Source organism: Lolium perenne, chromosome 5, assembly GCF_019359855.2.
Source record: "Lolium perenne isolate Kyuss_39 chromosome 5, Kyuss_2.0, whole genome shotgun sequence".
Taxonomy (NCBI): domain Eukaryota; kingdom Viridiplantae; phylum Streptophyta; class Magnoliopsida; order Poales; family Poaceae; genus Lolium; species Lolium perenne.
The window spans coordinates 215,188,654-215,205,281 of record NC_067248.2 but is presented as its reverse complement, the minus strand read 5'-3'; the positions used below and the strand labels follow the sequence as shown (position 1 = coordinate 215,205,281).

At 44.7% G+C, this 16,628-nt stretch overlaps 1 pseudogene; it reads left to right on the top strand.

Moving 5' to 3' along the window:
* Positions 1-12,988: 12,988 nt before the first annotated feature.
* On the top strand, positions 12,989-14,196 carry LOC139831743 (feruloyl esterase A-like; annotated as a pseudogene).
* The last annotated feature ends 2,432 nt before the right edge of the window (positions 14,197-16,628 follow it).

Below are 16,628 nucleotides of genomic sequence, written 5' to 3'. Positions count from 1 at the left end.
GGCACTCGCCTAAATTTCAGCACCGCCTATCACCCTCAGACCGACGGACAGACTGAGAGAGTAAACCAGATACTAGAAGACATGCTTAGAGCATGCGTACTGGAATATAGATCCAAGTGGGAAGACTGCCTACCTTACGCAGAATTCTCTTACAACAATAGTTACCAAGCCAGCCTACAGATGGCCCCCTTTGAAGCGTTGTACGGAAGGAAGTGTCGTACCCCCTGAACTGGTCAGAAGTCGGAGAGAGCCAAGTTTTCGGCCCAGACGTTCTTTGTGAAGCCGAAGAGAAAGTCCACAAGATCCGCGAGTACCTCAAAATGGCGCAATCCAGACAGAAGAGCTACGCCGACAAGAGACGTCGGGAGATGACCTTTGAGATCGGAGACTTCGTCTATCTCAAGGTATCCCCCTTGAAAGGAATGCAAAGGTTCCAACTGAAAGGAAAGCTTGCACCCTGCTATGTCGGACCTTTCAAAGTCCTCAGCCGCCGAGGTGAAGTATCTTATCAACTGGAGTTGCCTGCAGAAATGTCGGCTGTGCACGACGTGTTTCACATCTCACTTCTCCGGAAGTGCCTTGAAGTCCCGGAGAACACCGAAGTGTTCAAGAACATCGATCACCGTTCGGTGGATATCAATAAGGATCTGACTTATCGCGAAGTGCCGATTCGCATCCTGGAAGAAGCTTACCGAACCACCCGCACCCGAAGCATCAAGTTTCTGAAGATCCAATGGAGCAATCATACCGAGGATGAAGCCACATGGGAACGCGAAGACTTCATGAAGAAGGAGTACCCAGATCTCTTTAGTACCTAACTTTCTTTTTGATCTCGGGACGAGATCTTTTGTAAGGGGGAAGGGTTTGTAACACCCCAAATTTCAATAAAAAGAAAGTTAGAGAATTCCAGAAAGCAAAAATTCAAACCAACAAAAACTTTTCTTTTTGCATATAGTACCATGCATAGGACTTGTGCATTTGAGTGATATGCCATGATGATTGTTATTACTTGTATTTGATATGCTCTAAAACCCTAGTGTGATCATATGAAGATCACCAACCAAATAAATCAAAGAGGAAGAAATTTCATTAAATGGAAAACCCTAAAAACCCTCACATATGCCCTATGGCATTTTTATAAATTTTGACCCTAGACCTATTTGGTCTTCACCATTAATTGAGTAATGTTATTAAACACTTACTACAACTTTTGGAATCAAAGATTCACAATTCAAATGGATTTCAAACACAAATCCCACTCACATATGATAATGGTCAATTTTGACAATTCTAGTCTGATCACCACTTTGAGCCCTTGCCATTCATTTTTCCCAAACCAACTCTTGCTAACTCTTTGCACCATTTGAAAGTCAACATCAAGGTGAACAAATTTGGTGAAGAGCACCATGCCAAATTCATCTTTGATCATGAGCAAGGCTCATCCAAAGTTCCAACTTTCTCACATATGCAACATTCTACACTTAGCCATTTTGGCCAATTCTTGAATTCTAATTTTTCCACCACCACCTCAAAACCTCTCTGGTCATTTACAACTTATATCAACACTCACATTTCAAAAACTTTCACCATTTGAATTATTTCAAATTTGGCTACTTTTGAATTTTCCAAATTCGGGCACTATTTGCAACTATTGCAAATAGTGAATCTACCTCAACCTAATCTACCATAATCTACCACATTGTGTCCCCTGGTCCCCTTAAACCTATTTGGATGCATAGTGAGGCTAAGGGAGAGAGAGATCAAGCTAGGGCATGGCCATGCCGGCCATGTCCCCGAGCCGTCGACCTCCCCCTCTCATCCTTGCACCCCTGCCTTGGCCACCTCGCCACCGTGCGCCACCACATCCCCTAGCATGCCCTAGCACCGCCATGGTCGAAGGAACGACGACCACACGCCGGACGACGCGCGCCAGCACACGCCCGGGACGCCGCTCGCGTCGCACGCATGCACGCCGCGGACGTCGCAGTACACGCGCCGCGCCACCTACTCGCTCACGCCCTGGACCCGCTCTCGACGAGTTGAGCTTGCACTCGACACCTGGAAGCCGCCAGACACGGCCAAGACCACGACCCCTGCCCGCCGGCGCCGGAGACGACGACCTGCTTCCGTGAACGCCGCGGCAGACGCGGAAGCAAGGCGACCAAACCAGGCCCTCCCCGACCACGCTGTCGCCACCATTCGCCTCGCCTGGACACGTAGAGCATCCCTGCACACTCGCCTAGCTCGATAGCTCGCCGGAGATGCCGCGCCCATGTCGCCCGCATCACTGCCCCGCAACCCTCAAGCAATGCTATAAAAGGAGCACTCCCCTCGTCAATCTTTGCACACCAGCACCTTCCCCTCTTCTCACTTGACCACCTGAGCCACTCCACTGCCTCGATTAGCCACCGCCGCCGCCCAATTGAAGCCTCACTTCCCGTGATCGCCGCCGAAGCTCGCCGTCGATTAGAGCCGCCCCAGGACGAGCCGCCGGTACCAGGAGAACCGCCGTCGTCCACATCTACCTCGAGCATATTGCCATCCCTTGCTGGAGCCGCCGTAAGCTCTCCCACCCCCTACTGCCGCCGCTGCACCATCGGGTTCTCGTCGGAGACGACGATGAACCACGGCCCTCCGATCCCCTTCTAATCCAACGCCTCCCATTGATCGGTACCGCTTCGGCGTTTAAAAGCCGCTGACAGGCGGGACCCCCTATCAGGCAGCCCGCGCGGCACTGGACCGTGGCTGGGCTGGCCTTGGGCCGTTTTTAACTCTTTGAGCCTATCTAGCTTTCCCGCCGGCCTTTTAATTCAAATTCGATTCAAATAATTCCCAAACTTTTTCCTTACAGCACAAACTTTGAAATTAAATAATTTCCAATTGGCTAAACCAAATTTAGTGAATTTTATGTTGTTGGAAAGCTACTGAAATTCTCTACAACATGCCACTGGTCCCATGACCAGATTCTTGGTAGAATTAATGTGATAAAAATAACAAGACGGGGACTTTTCCCTATTTAAATAATTCTTAAAATTCAACTAAAATAGATATTAAGTTAATTCCAACTCTAATAGCTCACATTTGACTTACACCAATTGTTTATGCAAGAAAATGGTGTGGTCACTTTGTATGATCATGCCATAGTTTAATGAATGGATATTATGGCTAGTTTAACTAGTTGATATTGTCCAAAACTATTAAAGTAAATTATGTGGAGTCTTACACTTCATTTAAACTTGTCTCACATGAATTCATGGGATGTTTGGACCCCTGGTTCCAAACTCTCTTATATGAATTACTTGAGATTTAAATCAAATGTAGTGTTATTTAAATAGTATGAGGTGATCTACCTCATTTAAATCATTTTCACAAATGATGATGATGAACATTTGACTTAGGTCAATATGAGTTCATACATGATTGTTTGAGAAATTAAATCTTAAGAAGATTTCAATAAGAGGAAATTATTTCCCAAGAACCCTATGGAAACTATCATTTACATATGAAATGCAAAGAAGTGAATTCTATTTAACCCCCACAACCCATGCACCCTAGTTAATTTATTTGTGTGCATAGAGTAGTTTGTGTGTTATATGTGATGTATGGAATAGCCATTGAATTAGTGAGTAATTATACTCGTATTCAAATTTAGACGGTAGCACCGGAGAGTACGCCGAAGAAGAAGGTTGCTACCAAGAGGAAGAGGAGGAACAGTTTGAGAACTACCAAGGCAAGCTATTATTCTTGCAAAGTGCAAAGCCCCTTGGGGCAAGGCACCATGATTCTTATCTTTTCTTCCATGAACCTATCCCAAGTTTTTACTTCACAAGTTTTACTTGTTTTCTAAAGGAGTTACCTTTATAGTTAACTTTGGTCAAAGTACAAGTGGGTTACTAGAGTAGTGAGTTAGTCTCTTCCAAGCAAAGCAAGATAGCACCCCTCATGATTTAGAGCTAGTGCTAATGAAATAAAACTTGACTACTCTAGATGGGAACAATGTGAATTTGAAAGGAATTTGAAACCTTGGAATGATGATGCATTCCATTGAATGATTTTTGAAGGTGAATATGAACAAGAGAAGATGGTGATTTTTGATAAAAAATGATGTTGGTTTGAATGCGATACCTTTCCAATTATTAAGTACCCCCACAATACCTGATTATGGGTAGGGCTTAACTGGAAGTTTATGCGTCTTAGTATGGGTTCCCTCTAAACAAGCGTCATCGGGGTTATGCCGAAAGCTGCCTCTACAACAAAAGAAATGATATGATATGATGCGAAATGAGGTGAATGCCCGGCCCAAGCCCTGTGCAGTTCCCAGGCTGACTGTCTGTCTTCACTGGGAGGCCAAGCTCATGGGGAGAGGTGCTCATACTAGGATTTGTAAGTGAAAGGTTATGGTTGATGATCCGCGTACTGTGTTACGATGATTCGGGGTAATCCCGACGGATGAAATCAAATGTTGTGGCACAAGTGTGCAACCTCTGCAGAGTGTAAACCTATTCGAATAGCCGCGTCCACGGTTACGGACGGTTGGAAAGGCCATACAGTTTCCGATGTCATATCTTTGAAAATGATGTTGAAAGATGATGGTGAAATGACTTGTGGTGAATTGAATTGAAATCACCACTTGACTGGTGGGAATGACACTAATGTTCCCACTTGAGTTAGTTAGCACTTGAATAAGTTTTTTTTCTCAAACTTTGTGAACTCAAACTAGCTTTATGCAAATAAACTAGAGCTTAGCAAACCATACTAGAATGTCTAGCACTTACATTAGTATTAGTTTGCGAGTACTCATCGTACTCACGGCTTTGTCCCTGGCTATTCAAATGGCCAGAGTATGAAGAGGAACAAGGAGATGACCAGCAGGACGCCTACGACAACTAAGCGCCTTCCGACGTCAAGCGTTGGCCTGTGGACTAGAGAGTCCTTGTATCTTACGCTTCCGCTATGTTGAACGATGAACTTGTGTTTGTTCGTTGATCAATAGATCAACTATTCGTGTAACATGCATCATGTGATTCCAAATTTGTAAGACTTATGGTTTGTAATGAATGATGACTGTGATACTTAACTATTATGCCTCGCAACAACAATATTCCTGGGATTGCGATGTATGACATAATAGGCATTCGGACTTAAAAATCCGGGTGTTGACAGAGGGGATCACGAGACTAACCCTTGAAGATTTCCAAAGCCTACTAGATTAGATCTCGTTGTTGCAGAAGATGATCACTTGCCGCTTTTAAGAGCGCGTAGAAGATCTTGACGGTGCCACAATCGGGCAGCACCTCCGTACTCGGTCACACGTACGGTGTTGATGAAGACGACGTCCTCCTCCCCGTTCCAGCGGGCATCGGAAGTAGTAGATCCTCCTCGGAATCCTGGCAGCACGACGGCGTGGTGGCGGTGGTGGTGGAGATCTCCAGCATGGCTTCGCCTATGCGCTGCGGGAGAGATATGTGGAGGAGGGGCGCTAGGGTTTGAGGAGAGAGGGGGTCTAGGGCGCCGACCACTTGGGGGCTGCGGCCTAGATGGCTTTGGTGTGGCCGACCCCTCCCCTTGGCTCCTCATTATATAGGTGGAAGCACCCAAGAGTTGTAGTCCAAGTCTTCGAATAAGACCCCAACAACAAAACTTGCCATAGGTGGGAAACCTACTCAAGGGGGAAGTCCTACTCAAGGTGGGACTCCCACCTTTCCTTGAGGGGGGGTGGCCGGCCACCTTAGGTGGAGTCCGCCTGGGACTCCTCCCCTTTAGGGTTAGCCGGCCATGCTAGTGGAGTCCCTCCGGGACTCCATGATACGTCTCAAACGTATCTATAATTTCTTATGTTCCATGCTACTTTTATGATGATACTCACATGTTTATACACACTTTACATCATTATTATGAATTTTCTGGCACTAACCTATTGACGAGATGCCGAAGAACCAGTTGCTGTTTTCTGCTGTTTTTGGTTTCAGAAATCCAAAAGGGAAATATTCTCGGAATTGGACGAAATCAATGCCCAGGGTCTTATTTTTCCACGGAGCTTCCAGAAGACCGAGGAGGATACGAAGTGGGGCCACGAGGTGGCGACACACCAAGGCGGCGCGGCCAAGGAGGGGCCCTCGCCGCCCTAGTGTGTGGGCCCCTCGTGACTCCTCCAACCCTACCCTTCCGCCCACTTATAGCCTCCATCGCGAAAACCCCTGTACCGAGAGCCACGATACGGAAATACTTCCAGAGACGCAGCTGCCACCAATCCCATCTCGGGGGATTCAGGAGATCGCCTCCGGCACCCTGCCGGAGAGGGGAATCATCTCCCGGAGGACTCTTCATCACCATGATCGCCTCCGGATTGATGTGTGAGTAGTTCATCCTTGGACTATGGGTCCATAGCAGTAGCTAGATGGTTGTCTTCTCCTCTTTGTGCTATCGTGTTAGATCTTGTGAGCTGCCTATCATGATCAAGATCATCTATTTGTAATGCTACATGTTGTGTTTGTTGGGATCCGATGAATATGGAATACTATGTCAAGTTGATTATCAATCTATCATATATGTGTTGTTTATGTTCTTGCATGCTCTCCGTTGCTAGTAGAGGCTCTGGCCAAGTTGATACTTGTGACTCCAAGAGGGAGTATTTATGCTCGATATTGGGTTCATGCCTCCATTGAATCTGGGACAGTGACAGAAAGTTCTAAGGTTGTGGATGTGCTGTTGCCACTATGGATAAAACATCGATGCTTTGTCTAAGGATATTTGTATTGATTACATTACGCACCATAATTAATGCAATTGTCTGTTGTTTGCAACTTAATACTGGAAGGGGTGCGGATGCTAACCCGAAGGTGGACTTTTTAGGCATAGATGCATGCTGGATAGCGGTCTATGTACTTTGTCGTAATGCCCTGATTAAATCTCATAGTAGTCATCATGATATGTATGTGCATTGTTATGCCCTCTCTATTTGTCAATTGCCCAACTGTAATTTGTTCACCCAACATGCTATTTATCTTATTGGAGAGACACCACTAGTGAACTGTGGACCCCGGTCCATTCTTTTACATCTGAATACAATCTACAGCAAACATTGTTCTTTACTGTTCTTCGCAAACAAACATCATCTTCCACACTATACATTTAATCCTTTGTTTACAGCAAGCCGGTGAGATTGACAACCTCACTGTTACGTTGGGGCAAAGTATTTTGATTGTGTTGTGCAGGTTCCACGTTGGCGCCGGAATCCCTGGTGTTGCGCCGCACTACACTCCGTCACTAACGACCTTCACGTGGCCCTTGACTCCTACTGGTTCGATAACCTTGGGTTCTTACTGAGGGAAAACTTGCTGCTGTACGCATCACACCTTCCTCTTGGGGTTCCCAACGGACGTGTGCTTCACGCGTACCACTCCACCTTCCATAGTGATTTCTTCCGGACTTTTCTAGAACCTTCCATAAATGCACCGGATCATTTTCAAACTTGTAAAACGACTTCCTATATATGAATCTTATTCTCCGAACCATTCCGGAACTCCTCGTGATGTCCTGGATCCCATCCTAGACTCTGAACAAAACTTCGAACTCCATTCCATATCTACATAAACGACATCAAACCTTAAGTGTGTCACCCTACGGTTTGCGAACTATGCAGACATGGTTGAGACTTCTCTCTGACCAATAACCAATAGCGGGATCTGGAGATCCATAATGGCTCCCACATATTCAATGATGACTTAGTGATCGAATGAACCATTTACATACGATACCAATTCCCTTTGTCACACGATATTTTGCTTGTCCGAGGTTTGATCATCGGTATCTCTATACCTTGTTCAACCTCGTCTCCTGACAAGTACTCTTTACTCGTACCGTGGTATGTGGTCTCTTATGAACCATTCATATGCTTGCAAGCTAATTAGACGACATTCCACCGAGAGGGCCCAGAGTATATCTATCCGTCATCGGGATGGACAAATCCCACTGTTGATCCATATGCCTCAACTCATACTTTCCGGATACCTAATCCCACCTTTATAACCACCCATTTACGTAGTGGCGTTTGATGTAATCAAAGTACCCTTCCGGCATAAGTGATTTACATGATCTCATGGTCGAAAGGTCTAGGTAACTATGTATCGAAAGCTTATAGCAAATGAACTTAATGACATGATCTTATGCTACGCTTAATTGGGTGCGTCCATTACATCATTCACATAATGACATAATCTTGTTATTAATAACATCCAATGTTCATGATCATGAAACTATGATCATCTATTAATCAACAAGCTAGTTATACAAGAGGCTTACTAGGGACTCCTTGTTGTTTACATAACACACATGTATCAATGTTTCGGTTAATACAATTATAGCATGGTATATAAACATTTATCATAAATACAAAGATATACAATAACCACTTTATTATTGCCTCTTGGGCATATCTCCAACAACATTGACTTCGGAGAGCTCGACCACGTGTTTGTTCCCAAGAATGAGGATTCCTCCTCGTGTTCCAATGGCCAACCTTTGGGAAAAGCCCTGAAAGCGTTGACCTCCAATAGATTCTGCTGTTGGAGATATGCCCAAGAGGCAATAATAAAAGTGGTTATTATATATCTTTATGTTTATGATAAATGTTTATATACCATGCTATAGTTGTATTAACCGAAACATTGATACATGTGTGATATGTAAACAACACAGAGTCCCTAGTATGCCTCTTAACTAGCTTGTTGATTAATGGATGATTAGTTTCATAATCATGAACATTGGATGTTATTAATAACAAGGTTATATCATTATATGAATGATGTAATGGACACACCCAATTAAGCGTAGCATAAGATCACGGCATTAAGTTATTTGCTATAAGCTTTCGATACATAGTTACCTAGTCCTTATGACCATGAGATCATGTAAATCACTTATACCGGAAAGGTACTTTGATTACATCGAACGCCACTGCGTAAATGGGTAGTTATAAAGCTAGGATTAAGTATCCGGAAAGTATGAGTTGAGGCATATGGATCAACAGTGGGATTTGTCCATCCCGATGACGGATATATATACTCTGGGCCCTCTCGGTGGAATGTCGTCTAATGTCTTGCAAGCATATGAATAAGTTCATAAGAGACCACATACCACGGTACGAGTAAAGAGTACTTGTCAGGAGACAAGGTTGAACAAGGTATAGAGTGATACCGATGATCAAACCTCGGACAAGTAAAATATCGCATGACAAAGGGAATTGGTATCATATGTGAATGGTTCATTCGATCACTAAAGTCATCGTTGAATATGTGGGAGCCATTATGGATCTCCAGATCCCGCTATTGGTTATTGGTCGGAGAGAGTACTCAACCATGTCCACATAGTTCACGAACCGTAGGGTGACACACTTAAGGTTTGATGTTGTAATGGTAGAACTTGAATATGGAATGGAGTTTGAAGTATTGTTCGAAGTCCCGGATGAGATCCCGGACATCACGAGGAGTTCCAGAATGGTCCGGAAAATAAAATTCATATATAGGAAGTCATTTTATAAGATTTAAAATGATCCGGAAGATTTTATGGAAGGTTCTAGAAGGTTCTAGAAAAATCCAGAAGAAATCAATTTGGAAGGCGGAGTCCCGAAGGGACTCCACCTCCCATGGCCGGCCAACCCTAGAGGGGGGAGTCCAAGGTGGACTCCACCTAGGTGGCCGGCCACCCCCCCTCATGGAAGGGTGGGAATCCCACTTGGGTGGGAGTCCCACCTTGGGTAGGTTTCCCTACACATGGAAGGTTTTGGGTTGGGGTCTTATTCGAAGACTTGTAGTCCAACACTTGGGGGTTCCACCTATATAATGAGGAGCAAGGGGAGGGGGCCGGCCACACCAAAGCCATTATGGCCGCACCCCTCATAGTGGCCGGCCACCTCCCCCTCTCCCAAACCCTAGCCGCCCCCCTCTCCTCCACCTCTCCCGCAACGCTTAGCGAAGCTCCGCCGGAGTTCTCCATCGCCACCGCCACCACGCCGTCGTGCTGCCGGATTCAAGGAGGAGCTACTACTTCCGCTGCCCGCTGGAACGGGGAGAAGGACGTTGTCTTCATCAACACCGAACGTGTGACCGAGTATGGAGGTGTTGCTCGATCGTGGCACCGTGATCAAGATCTTCTACGCGCTTTTGCAAGCGGCAAGTGATCGTCTACCGCAGCAACAAGAGCCTCATCTTGTAGGCTTTGGAAATCTTCAAGGGTGAGTCTCGATCATCTCCTCGTTGCTCCCGTCTTCTAGATTGCATCTTGGCTTGGATTGCGTTCTCGCGGTAGGAAATTTTTTGTTTTCTATGCAACGAATCCCTACAGTGGTATCAGAGCCGTGTCTATGCATAGATGGTTGCACGAGTAGAACACAATGGTTTTGTGGGCGTTGATGCTCTTGTTGTCTTTAGTTTGAGTACTTTGCATCTTTGTGGCATAGTGGGATGAAGCGGCTCGGACTAACTTTACATGACCGCGTTCATGAGACTTGTTCCTCGTTCGACATGCAACTTGTATTGCATAAGAGGCTTTGCGGGTGTCTGTCTCTCCTACTATAGTGAAGATTCAATTTACTCTTCTATTGACAACATTAGTATCACCGTTGTGGTTCATATTCGTAGGTAGATTAGATCTCTCTCTCGAAAACCCTTGATACGTCCAATTTGCATCACTATTTTATATCATAATTTGCTGTTATTCATTGATATATTTCATATTTGGACATAATACTTATGTTATTTCATCTATTTTGCATGTTTCATGATTATTGGAGGATCGAGCACCGGAGCTAGGATTCTGCTGGAAAAAGCACCGTCAGAATGCAATATTTCGGAAGATCAACAGTTGATGGAAATTATACCAAAAATCCTATTTTTCCAGATGACGAAGGGAGCCAGAAGGGGGAGCCGAGGGGACCTGAGGTGGGCCCACCCCGTAGGCCGGCGCGGCCCAAGGGCTGGCCGCGCCGCCCTGTGAGGAGGGGGGCCCACAGCCCCTCTCGCCTCCTTTTCTTCGCGAAATCCTTCGTCCCGAAGACCTAAGCTCCAGAGGGTACCTCACGAAGAGTTACAGCCGCCTCTGCGGGGCGGAAAACACCAGAGAGAAAAGAGCTCTCCGGCGGACTGAGATCCGCCGGGGAAATTCCCTCCGGGAGGGGGAAATCGACGCCATCGTCACCGCCATCGAGTTGGACATCATCTCCATCACCATCATCATCATCATCTTCATCATCATCACCGCCGTCTCCACCGCTGGACATCGTCACCGCCGTAGCAATTTGGGTTTGATCTTGATTGTTTGATAGGGGAAACTCTCCCGGTATAGATTTCTACTTGTTATTGATGCTATTGAGTGAAACCGTTGGACCAAGGTTTATGTTCAGATTGTTATTCATCATTATATCACCTCTGATCATGTTCCATATGATGTCTCGTGAGTAGTTCGTTTAGTTCTTGAGGACATGGGTGAAGTCTAAATGTTAGTAGTGAAGTATGGTTGAGTAATATTCAATGTTATGATATTTAAGTTGTGGTGTTATTCTTCTAGTGGTGTCGTGTGAACGTCGACTACACGACACTTCACCTTTATGGGCCTAGGGGAATGAATCTTGTACTCATTTTCCAATTGCGGGGTTGCCGGAGTGACAGAAACCTAAGCCCCCGTTGGTATATCGATGCAGGAGGGATAGCAGGATCTCAGAGTTTAAGGCTGCGGTTAGATTTATCTTAATTACTTTCTTGTAGTTGCGGATGCTTGCAAGGGGTATAATCACAAGTATGTATTAGTCCTAGGAAGGGCGGTACATAGCACAGGTTCACCCACACAACACTTATCAAAACAATGAAGATTAATTAGCCGTATGTAGTGAAAGCACTAGACTAAAATCCCGTGTGTCCTCGAGAACGTTTGGTCATTATAAGTAAACAAACCGGCTTGTTCTTTGTGCTAAAAAGGATTGGGCCACTCGCTGCAATTGTTACTCTCGCACTTTACTTACTCGTATTTTATTCATCTGCTACATCAAAACCCCCTGAATACTTGTCTGTGAGCATTTACAGTGAATCCTTCATCGAAACTGCTTGTCAACACCTTCTGCTCCTCGTTGGGATCGACATTCTTACTTATCGAAGATACTACGATACACCCCCTATACTTGTGGGTCATCAAGACTATTTTCTGGCGCCGTTGCCGGGGAGTGAAGCGCTATTGGTAAGTGGAATTGGTAAGGGAAATTTCTACTGTTTGTGCTGATTTTATTTCTGCCTGCTGCCATAATTCATTATGGAGTGATCTCCTTTTGAATGTTTATTTGGAAAATCTGCTACTACTGCAAAGGTAGTGGATGAGGCGCCAGGTAAGGAAGAGATACCATACAAAATACCTATGAAAATTATTGAACGCGTAGTAGGTAACCGTTATACAGGGGATGGAACTGTCCACCCTGGAGATCATTTACTGTTCTTACATGAATTATGCGGTTTATTCAAGTGTGCAGGTATTGCTATGGATGAAGTGAGGAAGAAACTATTCTCTATATCGCTATCTGGTAAAGTGGCGCATTGGTATAAATTACTGGATAATGGGGATTCTCTTGAATGGAATGATATTGTGCCCCGGTTTTATTCTAAGTTCTATCCTCCAAGTGAAATTCACAAGGATCGGAATCGCATATATAATTTTTGGCCTCATGATGGAGAGAGTATTGCCCAAGCGTGGGGGAGATTGAAGTCTTTAATGCTCAAATGCCCCATTCATGAGCTTCCTGGTAATGTTATTATTGATAATTTCTATGCAAGACTTTCACTACTAGGAAAAGGCTTATAGCCGCATTTATTACCGCCGGCGAATTTGAACTGAAGTGGCCGGTGGTAACACCTTTCAGGCCCACCTCGCGTTACAGCTGGCAAATTTGTTTGGGGGCGCCAGGGCTAACCCATTTATCGCCGGCGAATTGGAACAACAAGTGCTAGGGATGTGGTGGGCCGCAAACCACAGGATAGGTCTCATCTTACCGCTGGCGAAAACTGGACGTGTTCGCCGGGGGTTCGCCCTCTACCGCCGGCGAGTACGGGCCACGCGCGACAGGTGAACTTGGGCTACCTGGGCTGGAAAATACCTCCTGGCCCCCGTTCACTCCCACCCACCCAACCCATCCACACGGAACACAATCCCTCGTCTTATCCCTTCTCCTCGCGATCCCCTTTCTCTCACCTGCCGCCGGTGGAATCCAGCCGCCGCAAACCCACCTCCGTCCCCCGCCCACCGTCGACCCAGCCAACATCGTCTGACGCCGCACCTACGCCGACACGCGAGGCCGGGTCACGCCCTACCTCGTCTACCTCGACCATGCGCACGCCGACATCGTGCTCGCGCTCCGGGGCCTCACCTCGGCCGCGAGTCCGATTACGCGCTGCTCCTCGACAACCGCCTCGGCAAGCGCCGCTTCGATGGCGGCTACGTCCACAACGGCCCCCTCCGCGCCACCGGCTGGGTGCTCGACAAGGATTGCGACCTGCTCCGGGACCTCCTCGGCCGGTATCCCGACTACACGCTCACCTTCACGGGACACTCCCTCGGGGCCGGGGTCGCCGCCATGCTCACCATGGTCGTCGTGCTCTACCTCGACAAGCTCGGGGTAGTCCAGATGGGAAGGATCCGCAGACGTCAACAACTCGGTCGTCCTACAGGTGACAAGAATTTTGTTATTCTGTCAGAACAACAAAATTCTTCTGTTTTCAGATCCAGTAAAAAAATTGTCTGAATTATGTTAGTACTTGTTATGCTTACGAGGCAGAACATCACATTCTTCATATGTGGAATAGATGTACAGTATGGATAGCGTGAGCGTAATTGTTCGTCTGGTTCATTCCACTTCGCAGAATCAGTAGAATTTTTCACATCTCTGTCTGAATTTTTTGTCATGTGCTACTACTGTGTCATACCGCATACAGCTTGCTGCCGCTTCCAAACGATATAGATTATATCTAATTCAGTTACTCATTGCCAAGTAGTACTGTCAAACAGCATAAAGTTTCTAGGATAGAACTTTGCGGTGTGAAGCTCAACATAGTTCTTCTTATTGACAGGATGATTTCTTGCCTCGGACTGCTACTCCTTTAGAAGATATTTTCAAGTCTATTCTCTGGTACGCACTTGGCGCCATTGCTCTTTATTCTATTTTCATACTCACCGCTGTTAGCTATAGTATGATTCTAGTATCAAACACACCTTTACATTATGTAATTTTAGTGGCCAGCCAGTACTTGAAGTGTATCACTTGAAAATTTAGCATGTCATAAACTCACGATTCATTAATTCTTGAATTAGTTACCTCTGTTGCCTATTCTAGGCCTTCAAAGTAAGAATTAGCAACTGGCAACTATATATCTCTCCCTGGGGATACAATGATCCAACTGGCAGTGATGTAGTAGAATTTGCATTGTTATCTGAAAAAATAGAGTTTACCTCTAGGTAATTATTTACCTCTTCAGAAGTAGAAATAATTTAGCTGATTGGTGTCAAGGATCATCATTATCCCTGGTATCCTATCAGAACCTTCACAATAATTTATGCCCATTGATCTGTAATATAAAAATGAAGGTGCTTTTGTTTTGCATCGTTGTTTGATACAAGCATATTGTTGGCTATGGTAAACTGCAATAGATGCCAGAAATCATTTTTTGTAAAGTTGTTTCGCTGTTCCAAATGAACTGCATAACTTATGTATTACTAGCTGATTAGTCAAGTACCAATTTTATCATTTTCTGTTTTGAGAGATGTTCACTGAATTCTAGAGTGCCAATTCTATCATTTTCTGTTTTGAGAGATGTTCACTGAATCCTAGAGTACCAATTCTATCATTTTCTTGCATTATTTCAGTCACTGATAATTAAATGAAATTGCTCATGTTTTTCTCATTAACACTAGTTCTAATTCATGGAATTCTTTCATGTGATTTTCTTCTTCGGTTGAACTAAACAAACAATAATGATACTTTCATGTGTAGGGAGATTGGCTTCGGAGTCCGAGCACGTAGGAGGAGGAGCTGGCTGGCGGCGTTTCGGCGAGTAGGCTGGCCGGCATCGATTGAGGAGTATGCTGGCCGCAGCCAGCGAAGGAGCGAGAAACCTGGTGGGCAGCTAGCGGGCAGAACTTGTATCTATTTGTGTAATATTTGCTAGTTGGAGACTTTCTATATCTGTTGTGTTATTGATGCATGCACGTTATGAACATTTGGATACTTTCTATATCTGCTGTGTTATTGATGTGTATCTTGTTGTCATTCTGGTATTTCCCTCTATATTATGTGTATATACTATGTATTTTGGCGTATATACAGTGTAATTTGAGATTTTTTTTTGGCTCCTGTTATTATTACCCCTGGCGTTTTTAGTTTTACCACTGGCAAGAATGTAAGTGCTGGCGATACACACCGTTACCCCCGGCGAATAGGCTAGGTGCCGGCGGTAACAAATACCGCTGGCGAATTGGAGAAGGTGCTGGTGATAAGTTGGAGTTACCACCGGCGAATCCGAGGACGCCGGCGGTAAGCGCTTACCACCGGCGAGGTGATCGCCGGCGAATCTGAAAGTGCCGGCGGTAAGCCTTTTCAGGTCGCCGGCGGTAAGCAGTTTTGTAGTAGTGTTTCTTTTGAAGACAAGACCTTGCTGGATACTTCTTGTTCTGGATCATTTACGCGCAACAAAGAAGAGTTTAAAAGGGACCTTCTTAATCGGATCCAAAAATATACTGAAGGATGGGAGATCGACAAAGATAGAGAATCAGGTATAAATTATGATTATAAATGCATCGAAGCTTTTATGGATACTGATAAATTTCGTAATATGAGTGCTACTTATGGTCTTGATTCTCAAGTTGCTGCAAATCTTTATAAAGCTTTTGCCTCTCATTATGAATTGCCTAAGAAGAATTTTGATAAGTATCATGAACCGTATAAAGATAAAATTGATTCATCTATTAATAAATGCGTTGTAGTTGAAACTGTTGATCATGTTATTCCTGAAGCTTATATTGAAAAAACTCCTTTCCCTGCTAAAATGAAGGAGTACTCTGTTATAAATAGTGCGGTTCATAAAAGTGAAAAGAAACCTATAGAACCTGAAGAACAAATAAAAGTTGAACCTGCTGTTGCAATAGTTAAAGATCTTGTGACTGAAAATGTGGAGGATGGTCATATTATTTTCTGTGAAGATGCTTCCAATATTGTTTCACATCCTAGTAAATCCAAACAAGCTAGTGTTCCTATGCTATCTGTTAGAATTGGTGATCATTGTTATTATGGTTTATGTGATATTGGTGCAAGTATTAGTGCTATTCCTTATGAGCTTTATACGGAGATTATGCACAAAATTGGTTCTTGTGAACTTGAAGATATTGATGTGGTTATTCGGCTGGCTAATAGAGAAACTATCTCTCCAATTGGTATTGTTCGAGATGTGGAAGTTCTATGTGGTAAGATTAAATATCCTGCTGACTTTTTGGTACTTGGTTCTGCTGCTAGTAAATATTGTCCTATCATTTTTGGTAGACATTTTCTAAATACTTGTGGAGCTGTTATAGATTGCAAGAAAGAGAAAATTTTGACTAAATTT